Raw genomic sequence first — 20,807 nt, forward strand, 5'->3', positions numbered from 1 at the left:
GGTTATGTTAAATGAAGTTTTATTAGTCATGTTAGTTGTTAATAAGGTTAGTTATTAATTTTCAAATGTGTCTCTTCCAACATAGGCATTTCAGGTGAAAAATAGTGTGCATTTTGAATGTGCAGATGTGTGCTTTTAACTGTAAAAATGGATTTGCATCAGATATGTAAAAATCGTTTTTGACTGAATAGCCTGTCTTTACTTATATGTCCATGTTACTCTGGCAACACATATAGCAATGCACCACACCCATGTAGTGGTGCTGCATAAAAAAATGCTACCTGTGCAGTAGTGCTGTACTCTGTGCTGTAACACGCCAAATATCCTTACAGCACACAGACCAAAGTGCAACTATATCCTGCTATGGGAAATATGAGTTTAACTGCTTGGGGATTGTTGATGGAATTGCTGGAGCATCAGAGGTGAAACCTGTGGTGTTGATGTGTGCAGGACAGAAGCAGGAGGGCCATGGATGCTTCTGTGGTTCTATGGATTTGCCAATGATATTGGGGACTTGTTTATCAAGGGGAGATCCCAAGATCTGGAAGTTGCAGTGCTATTGGTTAGGGTTAGTGGCTGAAGTAGGGGCATAAGAAAGAGCTAAGAAGGTGAGCTTTGTCACAGCTCAGTTAGTGTTGATGTCATAGTGTATATCCATGAAGTAGCCATGTTGGGTGGATTTGTGTGTGTATTGTCAGATGGTAGGAGATGTCATATGGTTGTTGGTTTGCTGTGGAGAAGATGGGAATAGAAAATCAAGGGTTAGTTTATGACGGAAATAATACAGATCATGCTACACGGCGCAAGCCAATTGACAAAGTCTGGGTAAATGACAGGGTCACTCTGTCAAATGTTTTGATAGTATTAATTTGATTCCATTTTGGTGTCTTAGTTCTAACCCAATTGAGTCCTTTTTCCAATGGTCCAGTTGTATGTGGATTCCTGGTATATTCATTACATTTTAGGTGGTGTCCCAAATGTGTTGAAGTTGATGCATGTAGGCGTATAGTTGGGTCAGGGTTTTGTTCTCGTCTCAATCATGTGTGTTAATTGAATAGCCAGGTGTTTAGCTGTTTTCTGAAGGTAAGTAGGTCTTATTCTGTGTAGAGACAGAATATCAGAATTTGGCTCAGCAAAAAAAGAAAGAAGACTCATCATGATATTTCTGGTTAAAGCTTTGCTCTATAACGAATGCATCATTGCTGGATCTAGCCACTCTCGATGGTTGGTAGTTGGTGAATTTCCTTGTGATAGATTCACAGCCACTGTCATGAAAGCCTCAGTGGACGATGCAGAGTTTTATAGTGAATCCTCTATTTTATAGGGAACCTAGTGGAGTAAACATGGCTGACGTTGTGTGTTCCTGTCCTTTCAGTCTAAGCTGTAGTCTGGCCGGTGCATTGCGTACTCTTTGTACTCTGTTGGGTATATATTTTGCAAGCCTAAAGTAAAGGCTGTTTGTGTAGTCTAGCCTTGAGAGTACAAGTTTGATAATTGCCATGGTCCTGTGCATGAGGTCAGTTAGAGTATGGTGTGTACGATCATATCATATTGAAAGCAGGAGGAGTCAGCTCTTTAAGATGGCTTTGACTATTTGAACAGCTTGGTGCTTTAAGGGGTTTCCAGGATATAGAAGATCAGGTATGGGGCGTACCAACTCTTCCATAATTTAAAATCCATCTTAGGTATAACAATGCCATCCGAAAGCATTGTTATTTGCAAACAATGGGATGAGGGCATGAAATGGTTATTTAACTAGAGATACAGCTGGTCTGGTAGTGTTCTAAAATATACAGGGCACGACTGAAGGCCTGCCCACTGGCCATAGCCAAAGGCTATGGCTATTGGTCTGGTAGTGTTTTAAAATGGACAGTGGGTGTGGGCGAAGGGATCTGTGATGTCATCATTGTGGCCATAGGCTGTACAACAGGAGGTGCAAAGTTAAGGTGGCTTTAGCTGAATTTCAGGGGTTTTGTTGTGTTAGGTTCTCACCTTAACGTCCTTGCACCTAAAGTTTTTTCCTTGAATATATATACCTGAGTAAAATGGCTTGAAACAAAAACCTTCCACCTGAAATGCAATAGGGCAATATTCCATTTGAGCTAATTCATACATGCCACAACTCCACCTAGTAACCATCGCTGGAAGTAGACCTCGAGTTCAGAGACACATTAGCAAGCATTGTGAATGTGAACATTAGCTCAAATGTACTGTTTGCTCCAGATAATTGTCTTTCTCTTACAGGGTAGTGCTTCTTTATGCATTGCTTAATCAATCCAAGACATAGATTTCTCAGGATTGCATAAAGCTTCATACCAGGTTTCACCCTCATTAGGGATCTTCAGTCTGACAGACTTGTGGATGGAGCATTGAGGTATGTTTAAAAAAACACCAGCTAAATTATGGTGGGTGACTTGGCTGAAATGACATATTGCACTTTCACATTTCAGATGGACAGGCTTTTTTCAAGCATTTTTAAAACCATCACTATTTAGCTGGTGTTTGTTAAACATGCCCAAACACTATTTTCTTTTAAAGAAATCACAGTGTTCTGACATTTTTTTGCACTACAAATGTTTTATGTTTCCTGTAATACTTTTTCTCAATTATTTTAATTATATTTATTATAATTTCTCGGATTAATGTACATTTTTGGGGTTACTGTGGGATTGATTTTATTAGTACACTTTTAGCTCCTAGAGCCTTTCATTGAAAAAGGCATAAAAGCATATCATAGATGGCCCAAACAAACTCTCCAAGAACAATAGATGGTACAAGGGATTTTATTAACAGAGTTTTAAAACGTGGATTTTCTTTTCATTTTGACAATGGGATTGAGGCAAACTAAGGAATTCTTAGCAGACCCTCATCCTCCGATCGGCTCCCCTTACCTTACCCCAGGCATTAATTCCACCCAGGTTTCACGTGGAATAGTAATGTTTGGTAACCTCTACTATATATTAGCACTGGGGGAGCAGGGAGCAGCCAATCAGGTTGCTTGGATCATGGCCTGAATCCCACGATCTAAGGCCGTATTCAATGCCACGTGACAGCTGTTTCTCCCACCCCGCCATCTTCCCTGCACCCTCCCTTCCCTTAAACTTAATTTTCCCCATCCCTCCCACCTCCACTTACCTTATGGCAGCAGCAGCAGCCCCGCCACCACTGCTGCCACTCCGTCTTTCTTCTTCTGGCTGCAATGGAAACAGAAGAGGGAGCTTGGAGACCCGATTTCCAGCTCTGTGGCAGCCATATTGAGAGAGTCTTTTCTATGACTAAGCAGGACACCATGAGGCGTCCCATTCATTAATTCAAGTGACACTGCTATCAGCACCCCCAGTCACCGGATTGGCAACCCTGGGTGCTAAAGCAAAAATCACCCATTCCAATGGCTGGAATGGGTGATAATGGCACTGGGGACCCTCATTAAAGGCCTTTGCTAAGCCTGGGGCGTTTACCCTGGCTGCGGGCCGTATCACCCGTTCCAGCCCATGGAACGGGTGATTATTGCTATAATCTAGCCTCTCTATACAGGAAGACCTATAGGCCATGCCATTTTCTATCTTACTCCTTCTGGGACTTCCTTAATGTTTCTACCCTATAATGCCACAGTGCTGGTCTGAAAGATTTTCAAGATAATACCCATATTAACTCAGTCACTTGCCTTCCTCTCTTTTGTGCATTTGTAACTCAACGCCATAAACCTTACACCTCCTTATTCTCTCATCCCCTGCTACTCCCTCTCTTAGCTGTCAGTCCTTCTCCCCTATTGCACCTGGCATCCCTACAGGTATAAGACTCAATAATGTCATGGCACGTGCTTCAAACTATGTGTTTGGAAACTACCAAAAGCAAAAATGTGGACATGTCTTTCATACCAAAAGACATTACGTGGTGAGTAGTTTGTCTGTGTGTGTGTGTGCTGCGCCAGATGATGAAAGTGTTCTTGTGTGCTATGTAACTTCTGTCCAGCTGCCATGTAACTCGAAGATGTAGTGTCATGAGCTGACTGTGGGCAGGTGTGTCCCACAATGTGCTGTGTGATTTCTATGAAGTGTGATGTATGAGGGAATGTGGCACAATGCACCATGCATTTTCTGTAATCATGTCATGCAGGCAAGGAGTGGTAAGTAAGGTGACATGCATCGTGCTGCATGTCGTGCTCACATGTGGTGCAATGTGCTACATGAAAAATAATGCGTTGCATCTCTCTATGAAATGCAGTGTATGCATTCAGTGCAATGTTAAGTGCCACAATCAGGCAAACAGCAAATGTATAATGCAGCTACTGCATATTGTATTTGAAAAGCAAACATGTTTTTAAGCTTATTAGGCCTGCTTCTGTCCTCATGGCCCATGGTCCTTCGGTCACTACCAAGGTACTGAAGACCTGTTAGATGATCTTTCTCAAGCGTACCTGAACACTATAGCCTGTGAAACACGTTTTTATTGTTTACAGGTGTTGCTGTTAGTTGTAATGCTTTCCAATAGAGTTGGTGTGCTTCGAAGTATAGAGTGGGCTTGGCAGGCATAGCCATGACTTGAAATAGGTTATGCGCTGTTTACTGACATATGATTTTACTTCTATTCATGTTTTGATGGATATTCTTAGGTTACCTAAGGCATTTATTCCCCTAATAGTGGTGCACAGGTGATCTCCATGCTCCATGAATAGCTCCAGTACAAGGAATGCTGATGTTGATTTAAGTACACATAATTGCCCATTATAGATGGGTGGATACTGTTCATCAGTTCCCTTTACAATGTGTCATGTGTTTGTTATTATACTTAAGCGTACACTGTTTGGTGTCTATTTGGTAATATGGAATGATGGCAATACCTATTACTTGTATGTTTGGATGTCGATGCAATGTGCTGTGTGGCATGTATGTCTCATTTGGGTCAGTACATATGTTCCTCCAGGCACAGTGACTCTGCATGCAGTCACCATGCTATTGCCTAATCATGGTTTAGCCAGTGCCCATGTCGCTCCATGCTCATAGTTTGATGTTTCTGCATGTTCACCTGATGGAGGGAACCAATATTTCCTTTCGTCTGTAGGGGTTACATATTTCCCCCCATGTTTTTTGTCCATGGAACAATGTAGTATTTTGCTTGATGAACGTTAACAGAACATGTGATGACAAAAACTAGATGGGTTGACTTTTTGGGATATTCTATTTGCATTTGCACAGGCCCCTTTTGTCGTGTTGTAAATGGTATGGAGGTCGTTGTGTTTACACACAGTTATCACCATCTGTGGTATTTCATTAGCAAATGAAATAGGTGATAGCTGGAAGGTTTAGAATTAATCCTAACCTCTGGCCTTGCTCTGGACAACCCTCCAGACCATTGTCCTTTGCTTGCCAAGCCACTACAAAAGAGAAAAGAGCATATACAAATCAGGCTTGATCCCACCCCAAAAGGGCAGTCTAGCCCAAACTGCTTGGTCACATGCCTTCTGCACAAGACCACAAGCATCCCCACACAAGTTTCAACCTCGTCAGATCTCATCAGTGAGGAGTAGCTTGGGTCTCTAGGCCCAGAATGCACGGGACCCATGGCTGGGCATACCCATCCCATTTGGGGTGACTACAGCAAAACAAAAGAGGTGATGGTTTGACGGTATAGAATTAATCTTAACCTCTAGCATTGCTCTGGATCTACCATATATTCACACGCACATACATGTGTGCTTGTACACACATGTTCATCCCACACACATACATACTGTTTTTATATTTATTGTGGTTCTCATTTAAGAACTTGTCAGTGTATGCGTTGTCAAACTAACATTCAACTATCCATATACAGCTGTTTGCAGAAGAGAGATTCCTTTATTTTATGCATTAGGTGGGTGTTAAGTGCCTTATTTTACTGAGGTAAACAGTTTTATTTACTTTTCTAAGTGTACTTTGCACTATGTTGTTTTGTGCATGCTTTTACGCCTCAGTTGACACGATTGCTGTATGTTCAACTTCCTGACTATCTGGTAACATCAATCACAATTTGCAATGTTTTCCTTTTTGTATTCAAAATGTGTTTCATATATCTATCTTTTCATTTTTCTGAACTGATTATTATCACTTTTAAACCTCTCTTCGTAAGTATTAAGCATTTGTGGCCTGTTAAGGCTTTGTAGGATACAATGTATTTGACATAGTGTGGTACATTCAAATAACCCAAAAAAACGGTGTTGAGTAGAGAGGGGATATACAAGGGGCCAGCTTAGGTAGCCCCTCTTCTCAGCTCACCGTGTTCTCCTCTCAACTTAAGTTGTTATTCATGTGGAAGTCATCATTCATTTATAAAGGGGAAATTCCTGGTGTCTTCCCGGAGGCTGATGAAAACGTATTTTGAGGTTTGCAGTAGATGGAAGGAGTGGAGGTTTCTCTTCAACACTGTGATGTCCACATCTAACGTTTCACTGATGCAATGCATGTATGATCAGGTTTCATAACTTTGCAGATCAGAGGTTATTCCTTAGAGAAGGTCACGCACAGTAATTCGGCTACTGAAATGTTGATATGTTGCATTGTGGAGTATTTTGCAGCAGTGCAACAGAGACATACATTCTGTAATACAGGGACCCCCTGAGTAGGATATCAATACATTCAGTGTGATACCTACCCCATGTTGGAGTAGTTTTTAAATGGTGGTGGACTGACCCTAATTCATTTTGTTGCTCCGTGTTACAGCTAATGCACAATATAAATGGATAATTTCTGGATCCATTTTATGTTTGCCTCAGCACATGGTATAAACTCAGTGTTTCTGTGAGCAGTAGTCAATAAACGTGGCAGACCACCATTTTGTCTTATTGCAGACCTGCCATTTTGAGACAATTTCTTTTATTGAACTGTTTAGTTCTGTCACGCATCACTGATCACTGATGAGTTAGCAAGTTATATGCTAGCAAGACATAGTGATATTTACTGACTTATGGGTAAGCCCAGGAAAAACCTTCTCAGAAGTGATCTGTGGGCTCCCGCTAAAATCCTTGTGAGATTTGGGCAGGCTCACAGGTTCATGCAGATTTCTCTTCCACCCTGTTTCTTCATGAATCTACTTGAATGGACATACATGTTCAGGGAGGTTCAGGAGAAATTTTAGCCCAGTTTGGCTGATTCTTGAGAAAACACATACCAAAAATAGGCTTCAGGAAGGCAGAGAACGTTTTGGGCAATGGGAAGGGTTGGGTGAGTCTGTGTGGAGGGAGTGATAGCAAGAAGAAATTGAGACCTGTGCATCTGTGACTGTTATCAAAGTTGGCCAGATCAATTAACTCTATATTAAGATATCTCAGTAGATTAATGTGCATACTAAAAAGATCTATGAATATCCTACAGGTTTTAGGTGTGAATCTCGATAAGGAGAACTATGCATTCTATATTTTTGAAGTTGATCTAATTAGTAAAGATGAAATGGTAAATTATTAGATTGCATGTCAGGCCAGTAGAGTCAGACATGTGTGTCACAGATTGGGGTCAAGAAGAGGTCAACTCTTGAAGATAATTCAAGGATTATTAGATACATGCTTGGGAAGGGGCCCACTAAAGGCTGCCCCTCCCTCTCATTTGTCGTTGGCTTTTCGCTCCCTTGTCCAGGCATCCCTAAATACCAAGGTGGTCACTAGAGCTCAATAAGCCCCACTGTCTAATAACTGACTGGCTACTAGTGATGACCTTAAGACAAACACCTTATCTGGCTCACTCCACTTTGCGTTTTCTGAGTGAATCCTATGCAGGGGTCCAACAAGTATAACACTGATCAGAAGAAACTGAATAGGTACCTTCCAATTACACAGGTTCCACTTGGCCTTCCCTCCCACACTCTTGTGCTCTTGGCTCTGATCTTCTCTCTGTCCCCTTCTCTTCCTCCCACACTCCTCCCTGCTCTTTCCCCCAGTGTTGCTCCCTTTGTCCTGCACTGTCATATCCACTACTTCTTACTCCACCCTCTAATCTATTCTCTACTAAGCTCTCTCTTGTAAACTCCCATTACTCGCCCCTACCCTCTCCTTCCCAGAACTTCCGACTACTTAAGTTCCTACTACTCTTTGCTCCCAATACTCTCCACTCTCACTACTCACGTTCTCTTGCGGTCAACCTCCTTTCAGTATCTCAGTCACCTTTCCAAACCACTGTCATTCACAACCAGTACACTCTCCCTTAGTTTCAGATACTCACCTTGCATGTACTCTCACACCCATGTACCACTGTTCTCACCAACCAATAGCTCACAGTGCAGAGGTGTTCTGTTATTCTGCACACTTTACTGCACCATCCTTCGTCTCCCTGGCCTCTTGGTCCACCTTCTCCTCCCTTGACCACACCTGACCACACTGCTATGTCCTTTCTGCCTCCTTTGATTCTCCCCTCCCATCTCAATAGATACTTCGCGTCAGCTGGTTGCCCCGGCCAATTGCTGCCTCTGCTTTCCCTTGGGCCAGGTTACAGTCACCAGAGAATGTAAAACTAGCTTTAAGCCCTGCCCCCTTTTCATGTAGGGGTACACCAGCTACAGTTATAGTTAACTTCAAAGGACTTTGAATGGATCGTTGGCTATACCGGTATCACTTGCATAGTGCTCTGCTGCTTTCCCACTTGTTGACATTGACAATGACTCTCTCTTGTGGAGCTGTGTAGTCAGGTCTTCACCACAAAGACCACTGGTAGGCCTCCTGCCCAGCATGAGTGGGTTCCCCATCCCCTCTTCATAGGGTCTGGTCTCTGGCCATGTCACACAGATCAAGCTTGATTCGGTCTGCTTTTCATCATTCAGAGGTCAGCACATTAAATATTATTGAGGCAGTATAACTCAAGGGGGAGGCCAGACCTGCAAGTAAAGGGCCTGAGCAAAGCAAGGGTACCTGAATGCAGGCAATGGTGCCAATAACGGCAGGTTCAGCCCACCTTCAAGGGTAATGTGACCTTTAGCACCAGTAAGTAAACACACACAGATGTAAATGACTAAAGAAATATTTCAAAAAAAGGAACAATGTACCTTTCTTTGGTCCTTTGAGGCTGTGCCTGGAATGGGAGAAAATTTTCAGAGTTGATTTCGATGACCTAATCAACAGTGAAGACAAACGTATGGACCAGACAGGGCATAGTAGTACTGAAGAAAGGTATATTTTAGCTTTCCTTTTTAAATAAAAAATATTCCTTAGCCTTAAGCACCCACATGTGGTTTCTGACGGGTACTAAAGGTGGCATGGGGATGGTGGTGGGAGCAAGGGAGGCACCAGGTGGAGGGCACACATCAGTTGGGGAGCTCAGAATGGCTTTTATCAGTAAATACAGCCCGCATTGCGAGGTCCATGATTGGCTGGCACCCTCTTTCAGGGTGCTAATGCGGTTTATAATATTACAATATAGGGATTTCATAACAGATATTGAACTCAGAAAAGCCTATTCGGCAGGGGAAGTGTCAATCATGCACTAGCGTACATCGGGTTTCACGCTGATGAGATTGCTTCCATGAGGACTACTGAGGTAATTTATTTGCTATTATGGAGAGTCCACGGCTTCAGGCCAATATCCTCAGAAAGCCAGTAGGATTGATGTAGAGTCAGTCACATATCAAGCATCAATGATGTAGACTATGATGTTTCTTAAGGGAATAACGTTTATTCAGGTAGGATTATAATGTAACGTGCTCTGTGCCTGGGATAACACAAAAACTATATGTACAGTGAGGGGCCTACTCTCAAAATGTTTGTCAACTAAAGTGATGCGATATGCTAGGGCACCTGCAGGCAGTAAAAATTGCTAATGTCCTCACTGAACTTGGCCTCACTCAAAGAGTATCACTACCTACCAATGACAAAGGTAGAACACTTGACTGGGTGGTAGACTATAACTGCAACACATCTATTACCACCATAACCCCTCAGTTATGGACTGACCACCATGTCATAGCATTTACACTAGATGCTAAAATCCTCTCTACCAAAAACAACCCAATCGGTCCTCCCACCCTAATGAGAAACAAAAAGTATATAACTGCAGAAAAACTCCAACCCCTAATATTACCTACCCTCGACTCATTACCAGACACTACTGACCCTGCTGTCATAATTATTGAATACAATCAGACCATGAACAAAGCCTTGGACACCATCCCCCCTCTAAAAATGAGAAAAAGCAAACCAACAGCATATCTGAACTCCTGGTTCACCCCACAACTCAAAACTCTGAGAAAGGAAAAACAAAAAAGTGAATTTACCTGGAGGCATATGCCATCTGACTTAAACAGAGCTAACCTAATCAATATATCTACTCTGTACAAAAATGAAATACTGCACACTAAGCTGGAAACATACAACAATAGGATCCTGCGAGCCAATTCAAGCATAAATGAAGTTTTTGTTATACTAAAAGATCTTGAAAACCCAATCCCTGTGCCTGACAACTGTGTTAAGGACAATATTTGGTGTGACGACATACAGAAGGTCATGCGAACAAAATCAACACTCTCCAGGATAAAATTGCCAACAAAAAAACTAAATATACCTAATATTACAAAACAGGCTAGCAACTCACCCCCTCCACCCTGACCCGCACACCGCTTCAAGTTTGCCAAAGTCTCAATTCTCGAGGTTGAAAAAATAATTCTCTCCCTTAAGCCTTCTAACTGCCAGGGAGAAAACTGCCCTGCCCAAATAATCAAAGATGCGTCAGAGACCTGGCTCCCTTCATCTCAAAGCTAATTAATGCCTTAATTACTACCGGCACCATACCAAGCAATCTAAAGGAGTCATGGAGGAGTGTGAAGTAGAGTGTGGAGTCTGCAGGAGTCAGGAGTGGAGAGAAGTCTGTTTACCGTGTCTTTGCCTGGAGGAGGGGCCCAGAGAACAGTATAATACCAACTACTGGCCGCAGAGTGGGCCGCAGAGTGTGGAGTATAGTGTGGAGTCTGCAGGAGTCCGCAGGATTAGCAGAGTTGCAGAAGAGCCACTACTAGTATAGGTAAGAAATCTATACTGTTCAACCCACTGTTCAACCCATTTTGATAAGATAACGGAAAATCCCTGCTCCTTCCCCACCCCTCCTCTCACTGACATATTACAAGCGCATAAGAAGGATTGCAACTGCCAGTCCAAAGTATAGAAATACAAACTGAAACCAGATATTGTGACTGTCTAGCTTGGGGGGACTGCTGTAACTGTCCTTTGACCCCCACGCAGAAAGCTGAGATATGCCATAGTCCCTCTTCACAGATATATTATAAGTGCATGAGAAGCCTTGCAATTTCCAGCCCAAAGTACAGAAATACAAACTGAAACTAGATATCGTGACTGTCTATCGTGGGGGGACTGCTGGAACTGGCCTTTGACCCCCACGCGGAAAGCTGAGATATACCATAGCCCCTCTGTACAGATATATTATAAGCGCATGAGAAGCCTTGAAACTCCCAACACAAAGTATTGAAATACAAATTGAAACCAGATACTACGACAATCCAGCGCGGGGCGACTGCAGGAATTGTTCTCGGATCCCCAAGTGGAAAACCGAGACTTCCCCTAGCCCCCCCCCCTCCACACACACACATATAGGGAAACTAGCTACCTGTGGGCCTCCGGGGATCAGGAACCGAGCGCAGGTGGCGACTGAGCAGTTTTCGCGAGGCAGGTTTACTGTTGTCTGGGGGCTGCAGAGCCACGCTTGAAGGTTGGGTCAGAAGCGGATAGACGCGAGGCATGTCTTGTTCCGCATTTCATCGTCCGCCTATAAGAACACAATGCATGGAGTGGAGGTAGACGGAAGAGGTTTACTGGGGGAGAAACTCCCGGTACACCAGGCGAGGCTCCGAGAATCAAAGATGTCGGAAAAACAAGATAAGGCACAAAGGGAAAACAACAACAAGAGAGCAGTGGAGCAGGATAGCCCCGCCCTGGGGGAAACCTCGAAAGTCTCCCAACTTAAAGAGACAGTGCCCATTATTACCACCGAGGTACATACAAAGGAAATAAACCACATAAGGATTCTTAATGAAAGAGCGGCTGAAATAAACGGCGAAAAAAGTATATGTCCACAAAAAACCTCAAGTGGAGCTATTTTAAGCACTGCACATTTGTATCAAGACCAAGAGGATTGGACAAATAATATTGAACCCGGAAGAAAAAGCTTGCTACAAGCACAATGGAGCAAGGAGCAACAGAGTACGAGTGAACAAACCGAAATTAGTGATGTAGAAACACATACAGAGGTAACCAAAAATGATATCGAAATTAAGCCCGCATATGGGAATGAGAATGGGGCAGCTGCCATTGAACCACTCTCACAAAAGGAGAAAGCCATCAAAGAAAAGGAAAAATGGAAACAATATTACCAGAGAGCAACAAAATCAGAACATCATTGGAAAGAGACTGTACCATTAAGTCCCCGCCGCCTGGAATGGCTTTCGATGGATCTGTCGGAAATAGTAGCACTGATGCAATTACAGCAAACAAATAAGAAAAACAAATGATTAGGAAACAAATTGGGAAAGGAGAACAGTGCTAGGGATATTACAACTCTGGCTAACATTGATACAGGGGATGTAATAGCAAAAAAGATACAAATGTCAAATGTTGGATTATACGATAAGAAAAAAGCTTTTAAAATGGAAGAGACCATCTGCCCCTGTACTATAAACCCAATCCAACAGCAGGAGTATGTTGCCACTACAATGGTAGATCTTCAAAATATGTTGATCGCTGTAACTTCACAAACTATGTCACCATATATAAAGTTACAGGAAGCAAATAAGGAGTATGTTAAAGAACACACTAAAATCCTAAACTCCATCTTCCATAAACAAAAGAGCCTTGAACAATTTATTCACAAGATTCAAGAACGGCTTAGTGTAGAAGTGGAAAATAGCTATATTTGGCAACAAAGGCTAGCCGAGATAGCAAGACAAGACCGAACAGACAAAGCCTTACTAACGGAAGCCTTAATCAACATTGCTAAGACATCACTAATGAACAAGCATACCAGAGAAAGGACTCAAAAGACGAACGAATCGTCCGAAGAAGATTGGAACCCACAGACAACTAACCAAGGAGAATTAAATTATCAAATCAAGAAGGGTAAAATTCAATCAGATAACTTGAATACTGAAGAGAATATACTTTTGATTGACTTGACATCAGATACCCTACAGAGAAAGATGAACAAAGAGAATCCCAAGCGGAACCTGGATCCAAAAGAAATAAAGATTGACCCGAAGAGGAAACAATCTAAAGGGAGTTTGAACTACAGTATATTCGAACAACAAGGGCAGAATACCTCTGATAAGGCAAGAACAGAGGATTTGAAAAAACAAACAAAAAAAAAACAACAAGGTTCAAGAGCTTTCCTCAGAAATTTGGTACAGAGGAATAAGGAAACTCCCAAAAAACTCAAACTGATAGAATTGAAGGTTCTGAGAGTGGTAGAGGTTAGTAGAAATGAGGCTGAAAATAGAACCAGAGGGAACGAGGAAATCATCCAAAATCAAGAAAAGATGAGAGAAAATCCAATGATGGAGAACAGAGAAGCTGGAGAAATAGAAGAAGGAAATATTGATTTGGTGATGAATCTATCCGCTTATTCGATACATGATTCAGAGATCACTGAGAACGAAAGTCTGTTGATAACCACGCAATCAGAACAACAAACAGATATGAGTTCAAGAATCATAATATACTGCTATGAAGAATCATTTACAGTTCCACATAGACCGATTGAGCTATCATGTGAGGATGTATCAGATGATGAACTGACTTCTGGAAATTGCACTCTGTCCTCAACAAGATTGGAGAGAGTAGATTATGAGTACCAAATAGAGGATGGCAGTTGTACTAGTACAGAATGCTCTGATTGGAACAAGAAGCAAGACTCCACTGCGACAAGTCCATATCTCGAACTGCCCAAGTTTGTTGACCCCCATTGCAGACCAAAAATAATCTGATTGAAACTGGAAGGAAAAACGGATAAAGCATCCAAAGTAATCATGAACAGAACTAACACACTATGGGCCTCATTACGACCCTGGCGGAGTGGGTTTACGCCAGCGGTATTCGCGGCGGACCCGTCCGCCCTACTACGAGTTCCCGTAGCGCCATGGAGCGTTTTCCGCCTGGTTTTTCCGGGCGGAGAAATCCATGGCGCTACGGGACCTTGTTGTTAATTACGCCACCGTATTTTACGGTGGCGTAATTAACGCCTTCCCCACTCCCATTATACCCTATGGGGCAAAAATGGGAATGGGGAAGGGTAAAATGGGGAATGGGGATTTACCGCCCCGCCAAGGTCGGAATGGGGCGGAAAATCCGCCAACCCCCATGGCGCTATCGGCAGCTTTCCGCCATGCTCCATGGTGCATTTTGCACCACGATTTCCGCCAGCGTCGTAATGAGGGCCTATGCCTTTTCCAGGTGATACTGAAATTGAGAAAATTGAATACCAATGACCTTAAATTAATTGAGTTCATTGACGAGAGAAGACTCGATAAAATATGGATACATTGGAAGAAACAAATAACAGCATGTGCTAAAGAGATTATGTCACTAGGGTTCAACGTGATTTCGGAAGATGAGGCCAAATATGAATGTATACAATTCATTATATGCAGCAACCTCAACCTCCATCTGTTTGGTGATGAAGGGGATAATGGAAGATGATCTACTGGAACATCGAGCCCACAGATGGTCAACAGAGGTGCGCAATAGGAATTTTGAACGCTGGGATGCATTTAATTCAGCAACGAATATACCTGTCCCCACATGGTCGCGTGGAAAAACTAAATCAATCATTGATTACATTTACACCACTAAAGGAATTCCTCAATCTCTGACCAAAGCAGTGAATGTATACAGCAAACAGAGCAATCACTATATTCTTAAGCACATGTGGGAAATGCACACCAACGTGCGGCCTAGAATAAATGTTCCACTACTAACTGTGTCGTCCAGAATGAACCGACTTAAGATCCCACAAAACAAACTAACAACAATTACTGAAATGCTTAAGAACTCGAAGCTGGAAGATAACAATAGAGTTAATTATGGATGGCTACTCAACCAATTTCGACTGATTGAGGTGCAGAAAGATCAGTCACATATAAAACCCAAATATATTTACAATAAAGCAATTGCTGAAAATAATCAGGAAAAGAATATAGCAATCAAGAAAGCCAAAACAGAATCCCCGGGCACGAAAAAGTGATTGATAAGAACAGCTAAACAAAAATTTAAAAATTAGCATAAAAATGCAAAAATGATGCAGGAACAAGAAAATGCGGACAAATGATGAACACACTTAAAAATAACAATACAAAACATTTATGGGAACTACTGAAATGCAATAAAAACACAGAAGAGGTAATGATAGTAGATGTCCCCGAAACGGCTTGGGTAAAGTACTTCACAGAGCTATATCAAGAAAGAACATCAGAGAGCAATAAAATCACTGTTACTACAGAAAATAGATGGAATGTAAGCTATGATATTGAAGAGCTCACTAATTCAATCAAAAAGCTGAATGTATCAAGAGCCCCTGGACCAGATGGCATGTCAAATGCCACATTAAAAAAGAACCCTGAAATCTGGGCCAGGTTTTGTGGAGAAATTATCAACCTTATTAATCGTACTAAAAGGGTACCGGATTCCTGGCAATTGACCACACTCATACCAATATACAAACAAGGATCTACCAAGGATCTGATGAATTATCGACCACTGGCACTTTTGGACCCTTTGGGATTTTTTTTTTTCTAATTTACTACTCATAAGCTTAAATATTTGGTCTATTTAGACCATATATTTAAATTTATGAGTAGTAAATTAGCAAACATTTTTAGCAAAGCATTTGGCAGTCAGACGGACTGAATTTGTCCGTAATGTTGGCACAAATGCAAATCTGACAATACTAAACATGCTGAAACATGAAGCGGAGAGGACAAAAACACACATTTGTGTGGCATATGTAGATCTCAGCCTTGTATATGATAAAGTCAATCAAGACCTGCTGTCGGCCAAACTGGAGCAATGGGGATGCCCCAGTGACATACCTGAACCCATCAAACTATTGTATACTAACACCCAAATACAAGTAAGAATGACAGCGGATGGTGTTGTAACAAAGTTAATCAAGACTTGGCACAGCCTAAAGCAAAGTTGTCCTTTGGCAGCTGCATTATTTAGTCTTTTTACGTCAGATTTTGAAAATGCCACAAATGAACCGAGTATAATTCCGCCGAAATTAAATGCCACGACAGTGCCCTGCTTAATATACGCAGACAATATTATTCTTTTGGCAAACACACTGCATGCACTCCAAATAGCACTGAACAAAATACAAGAATATATGGATCAAAATGAACTTTCAATAAACTGTAAAAAGAAAAAGAGGAGAAAATCCATATGTATACTATTTGCAAAAAGAAAAATTGGTACAGGTTTCCACGTACAAATATTTAGGAATATGGATTAACCAATCAACAACTGAAATGCCATGGATACAGCATTTGAAATCAAAAACTAAAGCCCTAGCACGACAGGGTATCATAATACATAGAAAATGTGTTAAATCTTCGCTTAAATCAGTGCTAACTTTCTATAAACAAAAAGTGACAGCTATCCTTGCATACGGAGCTGAAACAATGATCAACCTGCACAAAACAATATGGATACAGCTGGAGGCGATATTCTGGCGAAAAACCTTGGGATTGCTGAAAGCAATGCCAATGGCCCGTATACGATATGACCTGGGACTCCAATCCCTCCAGTCAATAGTGGAATGGAAAACATTGGACCTGTTCAGAAAGTTCAATAGCGAGGAGAAAATTCCAGCCCTGGACATCTTAAGAACCTCAGAACTAAAGTCAACGATAAGGTATTAAATAAATGGAAAGAAGTAGCCATGCGTTTATGTACGGAAAAAGAAATTTCACTGGAGACATTAACACGAGCGCCCCAGATTGCGAAAAAAAAGTTGGCTCGACTAGATTGGATCAAGACTCAAGAGAAGAAAGATCAATATAAAATGAATTTAAACTGTGAAGATGAATCAAGAGCAGTTAATCGATTACCACATTACCTCATCCTTTAACCTGACAGAAGAATCCGAGACACGTTTTTAAGATTTAGGCTGAATCTTCTTCCCACAAGAGAAGTTTTAGGGAAATGGACCCAAAACAAAGCGGCTAACAAAGCTTGCAGATTTTGCTTAATCCCAGGGAAAATAGAAACTATATACCATATTCTATTGAAATATGAGGTATTAAACCAGAAACGATTAATATACAGTGGCAAATACCAAAGTGCCTCCTCTGAACTGGAAACTAAGGAAAGATGGAGCCAGATTTTGATGGGAAACAATAGAAAAATTGTTGCTACCATCGTTCATTTTTGGGAAGATATCACAGCTGAAAATTGACTCAGAATTGATGAGTTTTAATGGAAAAGACTAAATGAAAAATGTATTTTGAAGAATCATAAATGTAAGGTTTAAGATATAAACCAAATGCATTTTTAAAATAAAAAAAAGGAGTCATGGGTACTTCCGCTGCTTAAAAAACAATCCTGCCATACCCAGCAACTATAGGCCTATAAAAACTGTGCCTTTTTCAACTAAAAATTTTAGACAGGGTGGCTTACCTCCAAATACAGAACTACTTGCCGCATAACCAGTTACTAGGATCGCGTCAATCAGGTTTCAGTCCCCAACATGGCAGTGGGACAGTGCTGATTGACCTCAAGGTGCAGATTGACGAGCTGAGCGACAAAGGGAAATCAGCATACTACTCCTTCTTGATCTCTCAGCAGCATTCAATTTGGTGGACCATAAGGTCCTATGCAACCACCTTGATTCAGCAGCACACTTCTCACAGGAAGCCATAATCTGGATCCAATCCTTTCTAAGCAATAGGACAATGAGAGTTTTCTCACCCTCAGCAGCAGCAGACCCCATCCCCGTTATGTGTGGAATACCTCAGGGCTCATGTGTATCGCCAACAATGTATAATATATTTACCAAGCCCCTTTTCGATGATATGGATTATCTCTGTGTCATCTACACTAATTATGCAGATGACACTCAGATTCTCATACCACTTTCTGGGGATTATGATAAGGATTTGGCCTTGGAAAATAGAATATACCTCATCATCCAGGCATGGATGGCAGTACATGGTTTATGCCTGAATGATGACAAAACTAAACTCATCATTCTGGGCACAACACCTAACCTCAACAAACTTGGTCACAAATATACCTCCTTTAATATTGATGTTAACACCATCAAGGTAGCCAAAGTGGTAAAAACATTAGGCTTTTACTTGGATTCTAGTCTGACTTTTGCCAAACAGGTTAATTCCATGGCCTCGGGCAAGGCCTATACTTGTTAATTGATTAGAGCAGGCAAACCATTCCTATCTAAAAACAGTTGCTCCACTCTGGCCCAAGCTCTAATCCTGTCCAAATTAGACTACTGTAATGCCCTATATCTAGGCGCCAATAAATACATCATCAGAAAAATCCAGACTCTTCAGAACAATGTTCTTAGAGCAGCACTGGGCATAGCCAGGAAAGAGCACATCTCTGAAATAAGGAGACAAAATAACTACCTCTCTACTAGTGACAAAATCCTTCTAAAAACTGCCTATCTCACTCACAAGTGCCTAAACAACGCTGCACCTGCTATCTCATAGACAGAATTAATAGAAAATCATCCAATCTACCCTGCTAACACTAACTGTCTGCTGGTACCTAGGTTTACAATGACCAAAGCGGGAGGCAGCAGCTTCCCTGTCAAAGCTCCTCAGCTCTGGAATTCCTTATCTCCCCTCCTGAGGTCCGAACAACCATATCCTCTCTTCAGACACAACCTCATCAACTCGTTCAAAGAAAATTACTACTAAATACACACCAGCCAGTGTCATACTTTCCTTATTTGTCGCACTGTAAAGAAACAATTGACATTAGTATGTAATAGAATATATCTTGCTGCTCTCCTCTTCCTATGTAATATCCTCCAACTTGCTCACCATATGCATATACCTGCTGTGTAATTGGAACGTTAACTGTATTAGGAACTGTATTATATCTGTATATTTTATCTGTGTATCCTTGTAACCATGTACCCAAGCTGAGAATATTCTTGTACCCTGTGCCCTGATACCCTTGGGTCTGGCGCACATTATAAATAAAGAAAGAAACACAAAATGTGCCCTTTTCTCAAAGTTCCTTCGAATGTGTGCATCAAAGATCTTCACATTCATATTCTTTTTTTTATCACATTTGCACACGTGCACAAATAAGGGGGCATTTCTGCACATTGGAATGTGCATCACAAATTCAGAAATAGGATGCACATTAATATGTGCAGAAAACATACACATTACTCTGTGTCTTTATATGACATGCACAGAGGTGGCCAAATGCTTGACAGGGTAATCTCTGACCCATTATTGCACGCCTAATTATAAGTGTGACACAGCAGTAGGATGAGATGCTGACATCCTTCTTACATGTGTTTCCCCCAAACAGGTATGTACGTACGTTTTTCTTTTTTCTTTTACACTTTTCTCCATGCCAGGCCCTTTAATGCACTCCCAGAATTCACCGGAAGGTAGAAACGTACATGATCCCGATACCAATATATGGACGCGGTATGGCAGCAAATCATTGTACAGCAGCTCAGCCCCTAGAAATGTGAAGGCCACCTTTGTGAATAAGGTGTTTTGCATTTCTCAAAGTAAAGCAAATCTACTAAACTACTGATTAAGAGTTTGGTGGTGGTTGGAAAACATCTGTATCGTGTTAGCAAAACCCATCAATCCACGTGATGTTGTGTAAAAGTAAATACCTCCATGAAAAGCAGTACCGCTAAAATGTCAACATGCAGTAAATACTGAATCGCATGGAGTCCAATTGGAAAAAAAAATGGGGAACGACAGAAAGGTCTGTATGATTTCAAGCCATGCAGACCTTTCTGTTGTTCCCCATTTTTCGTCCAATAGGACTCCGTCAGATTCAGGTGGACACATGGGTTTTGTTAACAAAATACCAGATGTTTTCCAACTACCACACAGCTGTTACGCGGTATTGACCTTATGGTAATGGTAAAACTTTTTGACCCTATGCCAAACTCTTACTCAGGGGCCCTAATCATCTCCTTGTTTTAAAAAAAATACAATTACTTGTCAGATGCCAACACAATATTATTTTTGGTTTCTATATTAAAAAAAGAGCCAGGTGCAAGTCATTAGTCATTTACACACTTTGCTTTCTTTGATCATCTATTTCAGGATATTCCTGACATATTGCATTAGCTTTATACTTTGCTTGCTTTTAACACATGTTGTTAGTGAAAGCTCTAACCTATTCAACCCAATGTTTAAGCAACAGTACACCAGCCTGAATTGTCATGAGCCTACTTCAAATCTGTCACCTAAATCTCTCAAGCGGTTAGCAAAACCCGATCTACGCAAATAAGTTGAACATTCTGGTGATTTGGGGTTTGGCCACATTTAGGGGCTGATTCATGGAAATATTTGCGCCAAAAAACTGGGATTTGTGCGCCATTCTGCCCGCAAATCCCCATTTGTGAAAAAGGGATTTGCAGGCAGAATGGCGCACAAATCCATGTTTATTGGCGCAAATAATTCCATGAATCAGCCCCTTATTGTTACACCCTTACTAGAAGGCAATGCTTTTTACCTTGCTAACCTTTTTGGTAGCTTGCTAATGTGGGGACAGACGGATTGAAGCTTGAAGCAAAGTGCAGAATAAAGCACCTTTGTTTTGTTCTTCATGGTTGCTCCTACTCAAGGTC

This window comes from Ambystoma mexicanum, chromosome 5p, assembly GCF_040938575.1.
Source record: "Ambystoma mexicanum isolate Mex_15411 chromosome 5p, UKY_AmexF1_1, whole genome shotgun sequence".
Taxonomy (NCBI): Eukaryota; Metazoa; Chordata; class Amphibia; order Caudata; family Ambystomatidae; genus Ambystoma; species Ambystoma mexicanum.